This window comes from Homarus americanus, unplaced genomic scaffold (assembly GCF_018991925.1).
Source record: "Homarus americanus isolate GMGI-L3 unplaced genomic scaffold, GMGI_Hamer_2.0 scaffold34360, whole genome shotgun sequence".
Taxonomy (NCBI): domain Eukaryota; kingdom Metazoa; phylum Arthropoda; class Malacostraca; order Decapoda; family Nephropidae; genus Homarus; species Homarus americanus.
Window position 1 is genome coordinate 2,346,858 of NW_024739403.1, and position 9,862 is coordinate 2,356,719.

A 9,862-nucleotide genomic window follows, 5' to 3' on the forward strand; every position below is an offset into this window, starting at 1 on the left:
TATTATCATTTAGACTGAGGGTCTTAAGACTAACAACCCTTCAGACAAGGCACACAAGGGCAGATTTCATCGAAACATTCAAAATCCTGGAAAAAAAAGATGGAAAACATGAACCCGGTACATTTCATTGTAATGTCACGCACCATCAACACCGGAGGACATAACTACGAGGTCACCAAGTTATCATGCAGAACTAATGAATTTTTCACACAAAGAGGCTGGTAGGCCAAGGAACGGTCACAAACCAGGCTGCTGTGAATAAAGAACAGTATTGGGCTTCAAAATAGACCACTGGCCTCCCACCCTTGCCTCGGCAGGATCACCTCTAGTGGGTGGTCATTAGGTAAATAATGATATTTTGAATCTTGTATAATGAATGACGTTCGTTGAACCATACAAACGTGTTTTACATTAGTTTGCAATGAAAATTCTTATACTGTAATCACTTGACAACAGGATGACTAATAGTCTTGATGTCTCGTACCTGTTAGTTATGGGACAGGTTTAAATTACATAAATTTGTCTATATATTCTCCAAGGAATTTCAGAGATATTATGGAATCGCTAACACTGTCTGGTCATACGTCACCCATGATAATCTACAGTATCTAACTAAGAGATTCAGGCGTTTGGTAATATGTCATGTTCGATTACTCCGCCATAGATACACGTGATCTCTACGTCTTCTTAATTTTATGGACGCGCGCTGAGCTGAGGTCAGACAAACATTCTGTGAACTTGAAACTGAATTTTGAACCGTAAATACGGTAACTAAAATGCGTGGATCACCTTTAGATCAGTCCCAGCTTATTTCATCTGATTAAACAACCTAAAGCTCCCTTAGGGGGGGGGGGGTTAGTTAGATTAGCGTTGGGAGGTTAATCTCCAGGTAAAATAAGGTGGGGGACTGAGGTTCGTATGGTCTAACAGTGGAAGCCCGTTTAATAATGAAATGAGAATAAATTACCTGGTGGGTGATGTAGTAGTGGTCACCGTCCTCCTGGGCGACGGGGGCGTAGCCGTTGGACAACATAGCACTCATCCGTCGATACCACAGTCCTTTATCATTCATGTGTCGTCCCCGACTTGGTACTCACACCACCAGGGATGACGGGCTGACACTCAGGGCCCGCAGGAACGTGGGTCAGGACCAGGAAGTGCGCTGCTCTGGATAGTGGAGAGGGTCCTACACGCACACTTATTGAGTTTTTTTTTAATAACCCAACACTTCACAACACTTTATTTAATATACCGCCTGTCTTGTTCATGCATGATATAACTAATTATGACTTATTTTGAATTTTCATTTGATTAAAAACACGGGTATAAAAGAACGAGGGAATGACGCCAGTTAAAAAAAAGTTTGTTTTTGTTGCGTCCTGAGTTGTACAACACTTGATCACTGTACATACTACAACACTCTTGCTAATTTCAAAGCAAACTAGTGTGTTATCATTAGTATTAATTACACTCGGGCTACAATATCTTCCAGATCAGTTCCTTTGCTAGTTAAATGTTGAAGGTGTTGCGCCGTGGAGTAAGTGTAAGCGATGCCGGAAGTTGGGAGACACACTGCCGTGGCTTACACCATGACAGTCTTGACTAGGTTGTGAATGCTCCCTGGCGGGAACGTGTCATAATCACTAGATGTTTTCCGTCACCAATAAAATCTCTAAATTCTTTGATCACAGGTACACGGTTGGGATCTTATTGCAGTTCCTCATCAGCTGATTTGTTTTTGGGGTAGTGTTTATCTTTCGCCGGCTTATGCATTGCGTTAGCCTCAACAAATTAGTAGCCACTTCTACGTTTTGGTTGGGATATTTCTGTGTTGGTGCTATTGGTACTGTGGTGGTTATAATACTGTGTTCAATGTCACTTGGCTTTTACTGCACAACCCTTCAGGTGAAGGCGACTAGCAATCTCACTGTGAAGCAGCACTCTCACTGCTAAGTGTCAACTGTCATTCTCCCGCGCACAACTCTGCTACGAACACTTGTCCCCGCTTCACTTAACACGGAATCAACCCTTTTGGAGCTGCTATTACTCATATACCCTTCGGATACCACTGGTCGACCATTCCTGTCATGAAAACGACAGTGGCTACTTCTTCTAGGAAACTTTTGTTGTAAAATGTGCCAGGCTGAGTGTCGTTTGTTGTGCTGGCCAGTGGTTGATGGGGCTCCTGAAATAATATATGAAGAAATTATCACTAAAATATGAATATCGAATCATAAATGAACGTTATATCATTATAATGCATATGAATAATGAATTTTGTCGAAAGATTAAATCAGCCGAATGATAGACCAAGAACATACAAAATAAATACAAATTGTGCAGTGAAATTATTAAGTCTATAATTAGTTCTATCAATTTCTTCTCAGATAATTGCAAGTTCCGTTGCTGTAGAAACAAAACATATGAAGAAGAAATGTCCCCAACTCAGGAATTTCCCGCGCAGTCTTTGAATGCACAGTAAAAAGACACACACACATCGTTCTCTCTCCGCCACCCACTCTCCTTCAGTCCTTCTCCCTCCCCTACGTCCTCTATCATGGGGGAGACATGAATATGACCCAAACTATTATCTCCCTTGAGTACGAACCTCTGTTCTGCCTGACAATAAAAAGTGATAGTACCCTCAATGTCAAGACCTGACAACTATTCAGAATAAGCAAATTATACTCCAAGCTTTGCCAATAAAGTTTTAAAACAAACTAAACTATCAAACTCTCTCTCACGCTCATTTTCACACACATGTTCTCGTGCTCGCTCTCTCCAGCTCTTGTGGTAGCGTTTCCTCATGCTAGCCTCCTCACCATTTTCATCATCCTTTATATACGCCAACCAAACTAACTACGTCACCCCCTGCTCCCTTTCTCCCACCCCCAACATCCGCTCATCACATTCTAACCAATACACCACTACATTGTCACTACTGTCATCTACCACAGGAAGAGCCCAAGTGGTGTCTCCTCACACTCCACCGCTTCTAACATCGGCACGGTTAAAATACTGTAGTAGTGATCCTGGGTAAGTAGCGTCACGAGCCAGGCAGTGTGTGTGTGTGTGTGTGTGTGTGTCAGGTACTGTGTATGTGTGCGTGTGTAAGGGGGGACAGGTACTGGGTGTGTGTGTGTGTGAGAATATGTGTGTGAATGGGGTGAGGTACTATGTGTGTGGGGGGGAGGGGTCAGGTACTATGTGTGTGGGGAGGGTCAGGAATATGTGTGTGGGGAGGGGTCAGGTACTATGTGTGTGGGGAGGGTCAGGTACTATGTGTGGGGAGGGATCAGGTACTATGTGTGTGTGGGGATCAGGTACTATGTGTGTGGGGATCAGGTACTATGTGTGGGGGGTCAGGTACTATGTGTGGGGGGCCAGGTACTATGTGTGGGGGGTCAGGTACTCATGTGGGGGGTCAGGTACTCAGTATGTGTGTGTGGGGAGAGGTCAGGTACTATGTGTGTGTGGGAGAGGTCAGGTACTATGTGTGTGTGGGGAGAGGTCAGGTACTATGTGTGTGGAGAGAGGTCAGGTACTATGTGTGTGTGTGTGTGTGGGGAGAGGTCAGGTACTATGTGTGTGTGGGGAGAGGTCAGGTACTAGGTGTGTGTGGGGAGAGGTCAGGTACTATGTGTGTGGGGAGGGGTCAGGTACTATGTGTGGGGGCAGGCACTATGTGTGTGGGGGTCAGGCACTATGTGTGGGGGGTCAGGCACTATGTGGGGGGGTCAGGTACTATGTGTGTGGGGGAGGGGGTCAGGTACTATGTGTGGGGGGTCAGGCACTATGTGTGGGGGGTCAGGCACTATGTGTGGGGGCCAGAGGCACTATGTGTGGGGGCATGCACTATGTGGGGGGTCAGGCACTATGTGTGGGGGTCAGGTACTATGTGTGTGGGGGGTCAGGTACTATGTGTGTGGGGGGTCAGGTACTATGTGTGGGGGGGTCAGGCACATGTGTGGGGGGGTCAGGTACTATGTGTGTGGGGGGTCAGGTACTATGTGTGTGTGGGGGGTCAGGTACTATGTGTGGGGGTCAGGTACTATGTGTGGGGGTCAGGCATGTGTGGGGGGTCAGGTACTATGTGTGGGGGGGTCAGGTACTATGTGTGGGGGGTCAAAACAGTGGGGGGTCAGGTACCATGTGTGTGGGGTCAGGTACTATGTGTGTGGGGTCAGGTACTATGTGTGTGTGGGGGGTCAGGTACTATGTGTGTTGGGGGGTACTATGTGTGTGGGGGGCCTGCCATGTGTGTGTGGGGGGTCAAGTACTATGTGTGGGAGGGCAGGTACTATGTGTGCGGAGGGGCAGGTACTATGTGTGGAGGGGGCAGGCACTATGTGCGGAGGGGCAGCACTATGTGTGCGTGAGGGGGCAGGTACTATGTGTGTGGGGGCAACTATGTGTGGGCCAGGCACTATGTGTAGACAGTACTGCGTGTGTGGGGGGCCAGGCATGGGGGCCAGGCTACGTGGGGCCAGGTACCACGTGTAGGTACTATGTGTGGGGTCATGTACTATGTGTGGGGGTCATGTACTATGTGTCATGTACTATGTGGGGGTCGCACATGTGTGTGGGGGGTCACGTACTATGTGTGTGGGGGTCAGGCACTATGTGTGTGGGGGTCAGGTACTATGTGTTGGGGGGGTCAGGCACTATGTGTGTGGGGGGCCAGGCACTGTGTGTGGGGGTCAGGTACCATGTGTGTGGGGTCAGGCACTATGTGTGGGGGTCAGTGTGTGGGGGTCAGGCTACTATGTGTGTGGGGGTCATGCACTGTGTGTGGGGGGCTGCAATTATGTGTGGGGGTCAGGTACTGTGTGGGGGGTCATGCATTAGTGTGTGGACATGTACTATGTGTGTGAATATGTACTATGTGTGTGGGGGGGGTCACATGTGTGTGGGGTCATGTGCTATGTGTGTGGGTCATTATGTGTGTGGGGGTCAGGCACCAATGTGTGTGGGGGGTCATGTACCATGTGTGTGGCATGTTCTGTGTGTGAGGGGGGTCAGGCATGTGTGTGTGGGGAGGGGTCAGGCACTGTGTGTGGGGGTCAGGTACTGTGTGTGTGGGGGTCAGGCACTGTGTGGGGGGTCAGGTACTGTGTGTGGGGTCAGGCACTGTGTGGGGGGTCATGTACCATGTGTGGGGGTGTACTATGTGTGTGGGGGGTCAGGTACTGTGTGGTGAGGGGTCAGGCACAATGCGTGGGGGTCACGTACTATGTGTGGGGGGGGTCACACTATGCACTATGTGTGTGAGGGGTCACGCACTTTGTGTGTGTGGGGGGTCAGGTACTGTGTGTGAGGGGGTCATGCGTGTGTGGGGGGGTCATGTACTGTGTGTGTGGGGTCACGTGTGTGTGTGGGGGTCACACTGTGTGTGTGGGGTCATGTACTGTGTGTGTGGGGGTCATGTACTGTGTGTGTGGGGGTCATGTACTGTGTGTGTGGGGGGTCATGTACTATGTGTGTGGGGGTCATGTACATTGTGTGTGTGGGGGTCATGTACTATGTGTGTGGGGGGTGTACTGTGGGGGGTCACATACTATGTGTGTGGGGTCACATACTATGTGTGAAGGGGTCAAGTACTGTGTGGGGGGTCACGTACTATGTGTGGGGGTCATGTACTATGCGTGTGAGGGGTCAGGTACTGTGTGTGTGAAAGAGGGAGGTACTATGTGTGTGGGGGTCAGGTACTATGTGGGGGGCCCAGGCACGATGTGTGAATGGGTACGATGTGTGTGGAGGGCCCAGGTACGATGTGTGTGGAGGCCCAGGTGTAGTATTGGGTGTGTGGGGGGGGCCCATTGTGTGTGGGGGGGGCCCAGGTATTGTGTGTGGGGGGGCCCAGAGGTTGTGTGTGGGGGGGCCCAGGTATTGTGTGTGGGGGCCGAGATACTGTTGTGTGGGGGTGGGCCCGGTACTGTGTGTGAGGGGGGAGCCCAGTACTTTTGTGTGTGTGTGGGGGGCCCAGGTACTTTTGTGTGTGTGTGGGGGCCCAGGTACTATGTGTGTGTGTGAGCCCAGTACTATGTGTGGGGGCCCAGGTACTATGTGTGTAACCAGGCATATGTGTGTGAAGGGCCCACGTGTTAAGGTGTGGGGGCCCCAAGGCACTGTGCGTGAGGGGGCCCAGGCACTATGTGTGTGCGTGGGGGGCCCAGGTACTATGTGTGTGTGTGGGGGCCAGGCACTATGTGTGTGTGTGTGGGGGTGGCCCAGGACTATGTGTGTGTGTGGGGGGGCCCAGGTACTATGTGTGTGTGTGTGTGTGGGGGCCCAGGTATTGTGTGTGGGGGGCCCACGTGCTATGTGGGTGCCCAGGTACTGTGTGGGGGCCCAGGTACTGGTGTGGGAAAGGCACTATGTGTGGGGGGCCAGGTACTATGTGTGGAGGGCTAAGGTACTATGTGTGTAGGGCTAAGGTACTGTGTGTGTATGTGGGTGTGCCCAGGCACTGTGTGTGGGGAGGCAAAGTGCACTGTGTGGGGGAAGGTACTGTGGGGGAAGGTACGGTGTGGGGGGTCACGTACTGTGTGTGTGGGGGCTCACGCACCATGTGTGGGGGGTCATGTACTCATGCGTGGGGCGTCAGGCACTGTGTGAGGTGGGGTTAGCACCAGTGTGTGGGGGGGTCAGGTACTGTGTGTGTGTGAAAGGGGAGGTACTATGTGTGTGTGGGGGGCTGTACTATGTGTGTGTGTGGGGGTCAGGTACTATGTGGGGGCCCAGGTACGATGTGTGTGTGGGGGCCCAGGCATTGTGTGTAAAGTCATGGTATTGTGTGTGGGGCCCAGGTATTATGTGTGGGGGGCCCAGGTACTGTATGTGTGGGGGGGCCGGTACTGTGTGTGTGGGGGCCGGTACTGTGTGTGAGGCCCAGGTACTATGTGTGTGTGTGGGGGCCCAGGTACTATGTGTGTGTGGGGGGCCCAGGTACTATGTGTGTGGGGGGCCCAGGTACTATGTGAAGGGCCCACGTGCTATGTGTGGGGCCCCAAGGTACTGTGCGTGAGGGGCCCAGGTACTATGTGTGTGTGTAAACTCAGGCACATGTGTGTGTGTGAAACCAGGCACTATGTGTGTGTGTGTGTAAACCAGGCACTATGTGTGTGGTGTGTGTGGGGGGGCCCAGGCAACTATGTGTGTGTGTAGGTACTATGTGTGTGTGGGGGGCCCATTATGTGTGTGTGGGGGCCCAGGTATTATGTGTGGGGGCCCACGTGCTGTGTGTGTAAAGGCTGGCACTGTGTGGGGGGCCCAGGTCATTGTGTCCAGGCACTGGGGCACAAGGTACTATGTGTGCAAATACACTATGTGTGGGGGCCAAGGTGGCATGTGGTGGGCTAAGGTACTATGTGTGTGGTGTGGGCCCAAGGCATGTGTGTGTGGGGCCCAGGTACTGTGTGGGGTGCCCAGGTACTATGTGTAGACAAGGCACATGTGTAAAAAGGCACCAGGTAAATAAGGCACTATGTGTGGGGGGCACCATGTGTGGGGCCAAGGACTATGTGTGGGGACCAAGGCATTTGTGTGTGTGTGTGTGTGGTGGGGCCCAAGGTACTGTGTGTGGGGGGCCCAGGTACTATGTGTGTGTGGGGGAGGCAAGGTACTGTGGGGAAGGCATGTGTGGGGAAGGTACAGAGGGGGCTCACGTACTGTGTGGGGGTCATACTATGCGTGGGGGTCAGGTACGTGGAGAGGTGGGGGTTAGGCACTATGCGTGTGGGGCACTGTGTGTGTGAAAGGGGAGGTACTATGTGAGTGTGGGGGTCAGGTACTATGTGTGTGTGGGGGGTTAGGTACTATGTGTGGGGGGCCCAGGCACGATGGTGTGGGGGGCCCAGGTACGATGTGTTAGCCCAGGTATTGTGTGGGGGCCCAGGTATTATGTGTGGGCCCAGGTACTGGTATGTGTGGGGGCCCGGTACTGTGTGTGTGTGTGGGGGGCTGGCACTGTGTGTGTGGGGGGAGGCCCAGGTACTATGTGTGTGTGTGGGGGGGCCCAGGTATTATGTGTGTGAAGGCCCACGTGCTATGTGTGTGGGGGCTCCCCAAAGTACTGGTGCGTGAGGGCCCAGGTACTATGTGTGTGTGTGGGGGGGGCCAGGTACTGTGTGTGTGTGGGGGCCCAGGTACTATGTGTGTGTGGGGGGCCCAGGTACTATGTGTGTGTGGGCCCAGGTACTATGTGTGTGGGGCCCAGGTACTATGTGGGGGCCCAGGTACTCTGTGTGTGTGGGGGCCCAGGCATCTATGTGTGTGTGGCCCAGGATTATGTGTGTGGGGGCCCACGTGTCGTGTGTGGGGGGGGCCGGTACTGTGTGTGCAAATGTACTATGTGTCCAAGGTACTATGTGTGGTGGGCTAAGGTACTGTGTGTGTGTGTGTGGTGGGCCTAGGCACTGTGTGTGTGTGTGTGGGCCCAGGCACTATGTGTGTGTGGGGGGAGGCAAGGCACGGTGGGGGGGGAAGGTACTGTGGGGAAGGTACTGTGTGGGGGGAAGGTACTGTGTCGGGGTGGCAAGGTACTATGTGTGGGAGGGGCCCAAGGTACTACTGCATATGTTTATGGGGCTCTGAATATAGTGTCTTAGTCTTGGGAGTGCATCAGGTCCAAGGCACTATGTGAGGATCAAGTGTCAACATGGGTTAGCGTCAAAAAAGCACCGGGTAACTATCAATATGGGTTTTAAAATTGCTTTGAATGGTTATGATGCGTGTGTGTTGCCTGTGGTGCACTGTACAGTATACTTATTCTAAAGCTCTACATTGTGAAACTTTCGGACTTTAAGAGGTGTTCAAGTATTTTTTTTAAGTATTCATAATTGTTGGTAATTTATAAATTGAGGCCATTATTTTCTTGTATTCATCATTATCATGGTTACTGTGTATCAACTAATGATTTGCCCAACTTCTTTAACCAGGCGCTTCAACACCGTCAGGTTACCTGGGGATGGTAAATCTCGTGGTGAAATGCTGGAGCGTTATTCTTAGGTGATCTATAATTTACGTCAATTTACATTAATTGTCGTCAATGCTATTGTTAGGGTTTGGCTTCTAGAGAGACTACTGTAATGTGCGAAAGCAATAATAATTGTTTTTTTAAATGCAGTAGTTTTTAAGTATTATTTTGTGTTCGGTTATGTATTCGTGTAATATTGAATACCTCTGTTTACTTTTTCAGAATCTGCGTTGTGTTCTTTTCTTTGTTCACTAAAAAAAAACAAAATGCTAATCGAAACACTACTTATATGATGAAAATACATAACCAGGATCAATAACCACAAACATTCCTAATATAACAACTGGGTAACGCTAAGAATCTGGTAGAAAGTGAGTGACAGACCCCGTGACCAACCCAGGTTAAGACAGCAGAGATTACATTCAAGGAAAGCGAGTGTAACACCTCTACCTGGTTGAACACTACACTAGTCTCTATCACGACACACGCGTAACACTACCACATTTACTCTTACCGCTCTTTCCCAATCACCGAACTAGCAGCGCGCTCTTTAAACCAGATCTGATGGTATAGATAATATTTCTGATATCGTTAGTTGTATGCCTCTACTGGCTATGCAAGGAGACACATAACTACATAAGGCTGCCGCTGAACAGATGCACAAGGTACTAGGAGAGGTAGCGTGATAGCGTCATATCGGCTTGGTGAAAATCCTTGTTCGTAGCTTTTTTTTAACTTGACTCCACCCCTTTTTCCCTCTGGCTTCCAACATACATAGACATCATTATGAGACTTCTGACTCAAATTTACGGGAAGAAACGTAATACATTGGAATTTTTCGTAAGTATATACAGTAATGTACAATACATACAGTATTATGAAATA